General features: G+C 43.7%; 1 protein-coding gene across 1 annotated transcript in view; it reads left to right on the forward strand.

The window, feature by feature from the left end:
* The window catches only part of SIM1 (SIM bHLH transcription factor 1), a 101389-nt gene that overhangs the window by 16909 nt on the left and 78334 nt on the right, over positions 1–6146 (forward strand). The window lies entirely within an intron of this gene.

The following is a 6146-nucleotide window of genomic DNA, read 5'->3' on the forward strand; positions in this document are numbered from 1 at the left end:
ATGTAAACTAGGGAAAACCCCGCATAAAGCACCAGCATTGAACAGAATATCACATAGACAATTTCCAACTGAAATGCCGATTATTAGAAGTCATGTGGAGTCAGGAGTTGCCATGGAATCCATTTGTTCCTAAACCAGCTCCTCCTGCTGGAATAGTTTCTCATTATCATGTCTTTCTTATAGCAGGAGGAGTGGGGAAGTGGGGGGAAAGAGATAGACAGACAGAGACAGACAGAGTGCCTGAGAGCCATCTCATATAAAACGATGTTAATAATTTTAATACACTCGAGCCCTAAAATGAATAAGAAATTGAAATTTTTAAGAAGAGTTACTGTCAGCTTGAACACATATTTATATTGCTGTCTGGCTTGTAGTGAAGCAATCCCATTGCTATCATGTTTTCTTTTCTGTGACTTCTGACTATTCAGGGAGAATACATGATGGCTTATCATGTGACATTTATTTTCCCAAACAAGTTATTGGATCTCCAGGAGTGAAAAAAAGTATTACAGCAGATCTGAACCATGATAGGCTGCACGTTTTCAGTACACTTGTTTTTCTCTGTTTTCTCCTATGTACCATTTTTATTTAGATTCTTAACCAAACCATTACAGCTTTTTCTTCTGTGAAACTACTGCCAGGAATAATCTTTCCTCTTGTTTCCTCCAAATTATTTGTTTAAATCATGAGACGTGATTGGCTGGTATATGTTAATACTTGAGTTGTTTTTGTGGTAAAATCCCCATATGTTTGTAAGTAAAATACAAAACATGTTAATCAATATCAACTTGGGACAACTGAATTTCAAAACACAGAATCCATAAATTAACCACTATTTTAACATATGTACAATGTAATTTATCATAATTAGTCAGGAGATCTGTTGGATGAAGACAGATTAAAATTATATTTGCATGTTTATCTTCTGTGTTTTGCATTAAAGAGTGTTAAATGTTTCATATGAGGGGGAAAAAGTGATGGTAGCTGCCTCCAGAACCCTGCCCCTGTATCTCTGGTTGTCTCCTCTTCCCAATGTTCTAATGAGCTCTGTCCCAGCAGCTGGAGAAATCCTCATCTCCATTAAAAGCCATGTCCCAGCTCTTCTTCCTACCCAGGGAACTTAAGCCACTTCAGAGCCAAGAGGACCCACCCTCGAATGTTTGTGAAGAAACATTCAAAAGGCGCTTTCGCATACAAAAAGTTGTTCAACCTCCATAATAAAAGAAAAACAGTCTACAAGTAGACTGATTTTTTTTTTCACCTATCAGATTGGAAGAAAAAAAAGTTATAATGTACTTTATTGCAAGGCTGTGGGGGAAGCAGTCACCCTCCCTCATTGCTAGTGGGAGTGTCAATTAGCACAACTCTTGTGGTAGGCAGTTTGGCAATATCCATTAGAATACAAATCCACGTACCCTTGACCTAGCAACTCCACTTTTGGGAATCTGCCCAGTGGTTACACTTGTACACAGTAAATGACATGTGTACAGTGTTATTCATTGCTGTGTTGTTTGTGATAGCAATGATGGGACACAACCTAAATGCCCTCAATAGGTGACAAATTAAATAAATTATAATGACATTTTCTTAAAATGGAATGGTATATGATATGTAGATGATGTATTATACAAATGTACACTTGAAACCTATGTAATTTTACTAACCATTGTCACCCCAATAAATTTAATTTAAAAAATTAAAACTTAAAAAAAAAAGGATGAGGAAGCTGTCCTGGAAAGTGAAAAAAATCAAGATGCAGAACAGTGTTTAAATATCAATCTTGATGTTCACTTGAATATGCATAAAGGAACTCTAGAAAGATAATAAGAAATTAAATAGTTATGGGGCGGCGGATTGGGGGAAGGGGATTGTCACTTCTAGGGGTAAAAAGCATAACTATTGCACTGTGTTGTACAGCTGAAACTAATTCTAAAAAATGTGTATTTCATAATAAAAAATAAAAATTAAAAAAAATAAAAAGAAATTAAATAGTTATATAGCAGCAGACACCAACTGGAAGCCCAAAGTTGCATTTGCTTGGTTTGTATAGCTTTTTAAAGCTGGATTTCACTTAATAATCTGCTCTCCAGGTAAGGGAAAAAAAAGTGAAGCAGGCCAGGTGTTAAGATAAGAAATGGGAGTGGTAACCTAATTTGTTTGGATTTTTCTACCCAGATTGAAGGTTGTGCCTTGGACATGACTAAAGCAGGGCGGAGGGTCTCTGCAGTGGGAGCGTGGATGCACTGACCAGTTTCATATCAGAGTACAGCTGTGACTCACAGATAGCTAGCCTTGTACCAAACTTCTCTCCAGGTTTCCTGTAGAGGCTTAGGAGCCACAGCTGGAAAAGGCACACCTAGTATCCCCATCCTCCAAGGTGTGCTCAGGAGCAGCCCTGACATCCATCTGTCATAACTGGCAGAGTGCCTAGGGCCCATGACAGTTTTAGGGACCCATAAAATGTTGTCATTTTCATTTCTTTTACAATCAGAAGAAAAAAATAAATGGAAGAATAATGAATACATGATAATGCATCCCACCTGATTTCCATTCGACTTTATACTAACACAGTTGTAAATATAATCTTTAATATATTTTATGGAGGAAGGGGCCTACACAAACATGATAAAAATGCCCAAGGACTGACAGAGTCATCATGTCCCAATGTGGCCCTGCACAGGAGAGAGCACTTGCCACTTGAGGGGAGGCTTAAACCTCACAGGCCCAATGGGCACAGGCAGGGCCTCTTCCTCCAGGAACTGCTCCCCTGCACCAACACCACACACATACATGTTGAGCCCTTTTATGCTTAAGAACTCGGGCAAAATTAGAGAAGGGTTTGGGGGCCCAAAGGAGAACCAGTGCTTATCTGCTATTTTCCCAATGTGTCCTACCCCTGGTCGACTGGCCCAAACCTCTGGTCTTCCCTTTAGCCACACTAGAACCCTGGAAACTTCCAGAGTGACTCTGAACATTTCCCTGCTTTTCTGAGGCCAAACTCCCCCACTAAAGAGTGGCCTGGCTGAGTTCTCAGGGGTCTCTCTCCCTCATCCTCAAGCCATCACCCTCTTTCCTAAGAAGACAGGAATGACCCATCTTCAGAGATCCCACCTTCCATCAGCCTTGAACCTCTCACCCCTACACCTCAACTAGGAAGTTATATGATTTTATGCCATATGCCCAAGGTCCTACAATAGAAGGCCTATCATGTCCCTTCAAATCTTTTCCCTCCTGACAATCTTCTTGAAAGACAAGTTGTGGAAAAGCAGACTAAAGCAATGGTTATCAAAGTGTGGCTCCCTGACTGGCAGCATGGGCATCGTCTGGGAACTTGTTAGGAAGGCCAGTTATTGAATCCCACCCCAGGTATGATAAACTCTGGGATTGGGGGGCCAGCAATCTGTGTTTTATCACGCCTCCAGGCAATTACCATGCAAGCTCAAGTTCCCAAACCATCAAGCTATGAGCCACAGTGCCCAGATTTTAAATGGCCGAGTCCCATGTCCCGGGCCCAGAGGTGATGCGTGGAGCCAAGGTGGGACTCAGAAATGTGCCCCAAACGCCGGATGCACTTGGTCCAAGGCCCAGGCGATCACAGAGGTACTATCCTGGGATCCTGAACTGGTGCCAGGAGGGCAGGCACAGGCGGCAGCTATTCGAGGCTCCGGGCCTGGGGTCCCAGCGACTTGAGTCTGTCGTGTTAACCCTAGCTGAGTTAAGCCGCGGCGTCTCAGGGCGGGTCCCCACGCCCTCACTGCGCGGTCGGAGGTGGTGGTCGCGCCCCTCTCTCTGAGCTCATTCTCACTCTGCTCTTCAGGCTGCAGGAGTTGCCTGATGCTCAGACTACCTGTGCTCTCCTACACCTTACGTACGGAATGCCAACTCCCGAGTCCAACAGGCATTCCCGATTCCTAATCAGAGTGGGGATCGAGGGTCCATATTTAAAAGCAGGACTCCGACACTCGCTCACCCCAGGTGACCCTGAGTCTTCGCCAGATCTGGAAGTTGGTTGTCTGTTTATGGATTAGAGGGATCCGCCTCACGAGAATGCCTCACCCATTCCTCCTAGAAGGTAGAGGGTTAGGGAGTCCTCTTCAGGCACTCGCGGCCTGTTCCCTGGGTACATTGGTTCCTGGGTACAAAGTCGGGGCCCAGGGAAGGGGAAACTCTCCAGAAACCTATTCCAAAGGCTTTCAGATCCAGAGAGGGTGAAACACACGCCCTCTGGATCCATGCAATTCAAATGCCTCTCACCCTTTTCGAGGCCACAGACCCCACTCCGGCCCCTTCCGGCCACCTGGCCTCCATTCACGAGCCCCAGCCTGGAGGGCGCTCCTGACGTGCACCCAGAGCATGATTTGGCCTTAGGAATCCAAGTGTCTTTCAATCCGAAGTCTCAAACCAACGTTGACCTCCAGCTTTTAAACATCTTGGTTGTGCTCCTGTGCCCAGCTTTGCTTAATTATACACACACATCATCTAAAGCTCGATTTCTGAAAAGAAAGAGTGTAAAAAGTGCCACACCCGGAGCGGCAGGCACCCACGGGCTCCTGTCCTTAGAATGCGCAGCACCAGAGTTTTCCAGTTCTTTTAAAGTGTGCACAGTTTAAGAGGCACCCTGGTTTCTCATCGACCAGCTCAAGGTATATTAGACAATGGTTGCAAACCCTGGGTGGAAAATATTGTCCAGAATATTGAGAGAAACTATATAATATTCTTACTTGTAATCACCACCCTTAGTCTTCAAGTTGGCGCATTTTCTTTCTTTCTTTTTTTAGTCTGTCACCGCTGAAGCTAATTTTTTGAACATTCCAGTGGTCGATTCAAGCAGACACCTGAGAAGCAGTACCTCAGAAGAAAGCTGTTTTGTTTTTGCATAAAATAGCTTATACTTTCCAAAATGTCCTGACCAAACAATATTTACAGTCATTTAAGAGATATTAAATATAGCCAGATTTCGGGAGGCGGGGGCGGGGGGAGGTTCCTTCTATCCTTTGTTTTNTTCTTAACCATCGCGCCACTCGGCCCGCCCAACATTTATTTCTTTTAAATGCATAAACTCAGTTTAGTAAATAGTTTTTAAAATAAACATATGCAGCTGTTCTTAAAACCTTTCTTTCCCTGAATTTGAGCCACAGATTTTTAAACTGTTTTGTGCATCTCGATGTCAACTTATTTTTTTACTTGCAAAACTCCCCTTGGTGCTCCCCACTTCCACCTCCTCTCTGTTTCTTTATCACAGTAACTTTCCTTTTTCACTCTCCTACTTTCTCTGGAACATGCCCTCACTAAACAAATTTGCTGTGTCACTTCTACTCTTACATTCCCCTGGAATAAAGCATCTTTTGCTGTCACTCATTAACCACTGAAACCCCCACATGATTATTTCCAGTGCATCATAATAAACATTCCTTGACATGTGTCACACAAGCCCAGAATCAACAAGGAGGGCAGTACTGGCTGTGTGGGTGCTCCCCGATAGAGTGCCTTTGAGCAAATTAAAGAAGGGCGCCCTCTCTGGGTAGGACATAGGACTGAGTCACTGCTGAATTTCAGCCTTGACCTGCACTGGTGAGGCATGACCTCCCCAGCTGGACCCAGCAGCTCTAGAACAAGTTCAGAAATACAAGCTCAGCTTCTCCTCACCCTTGCAGTGGCTCCATCATAGGCTTGCAGTGTTTCTAAGAGCAATCATTTAACCCTTTCGTGACACAAATTTTTTCCTGGGTCACAGTAAAAATTGTGCAATACTTGGATATGATCCATCCTGTTACAAGTTTGTGTATGTGTGTGACCATGACAGTGGTGCTGATATTCTTTGGGAGATAAGCAGATCACTCAGCTCTAGGACAAGCTCAGACTGTTTAGGTTTCCTTTAATGAGGAGGGGGGAACGCTGGCCATTTTTATCCTTGTGTAGTTTCCTGTTCCAGTGCAGTGCTCTGTGACTTGCAGCCCAACATTCATGCCCTAATGCACGCACTCTCTTGAACTGAATGAGAACATCTGACTAGGTCAGTTTGCATTGGAACGCACCTCCCAGATTTTCTACACTATATGATACCAGCTCTGGACATGTCTTATTCGGTGTTCATCTCTGTCAGCTAGTCTGAAAATTGGAACCAGAAACACTTGACAAATCACTGG

The sequence above is a fragment of the Hipposideros armiger genome, unplaced genomic scaffold, assembly GCF_001890085.2.
Source record: "Hipposideros armiger isolate ML-2016 unplaced genomic scaffold, ASM189008v1 scaffold_81, whole genome shotgun sequence".
Taxonomy (NCBI): Eukaryota; Metazoa; Chordata; class Mammalia; order Chiroptera; family Hipposideridae; genus Hipposideros; species Hipposideros armiger.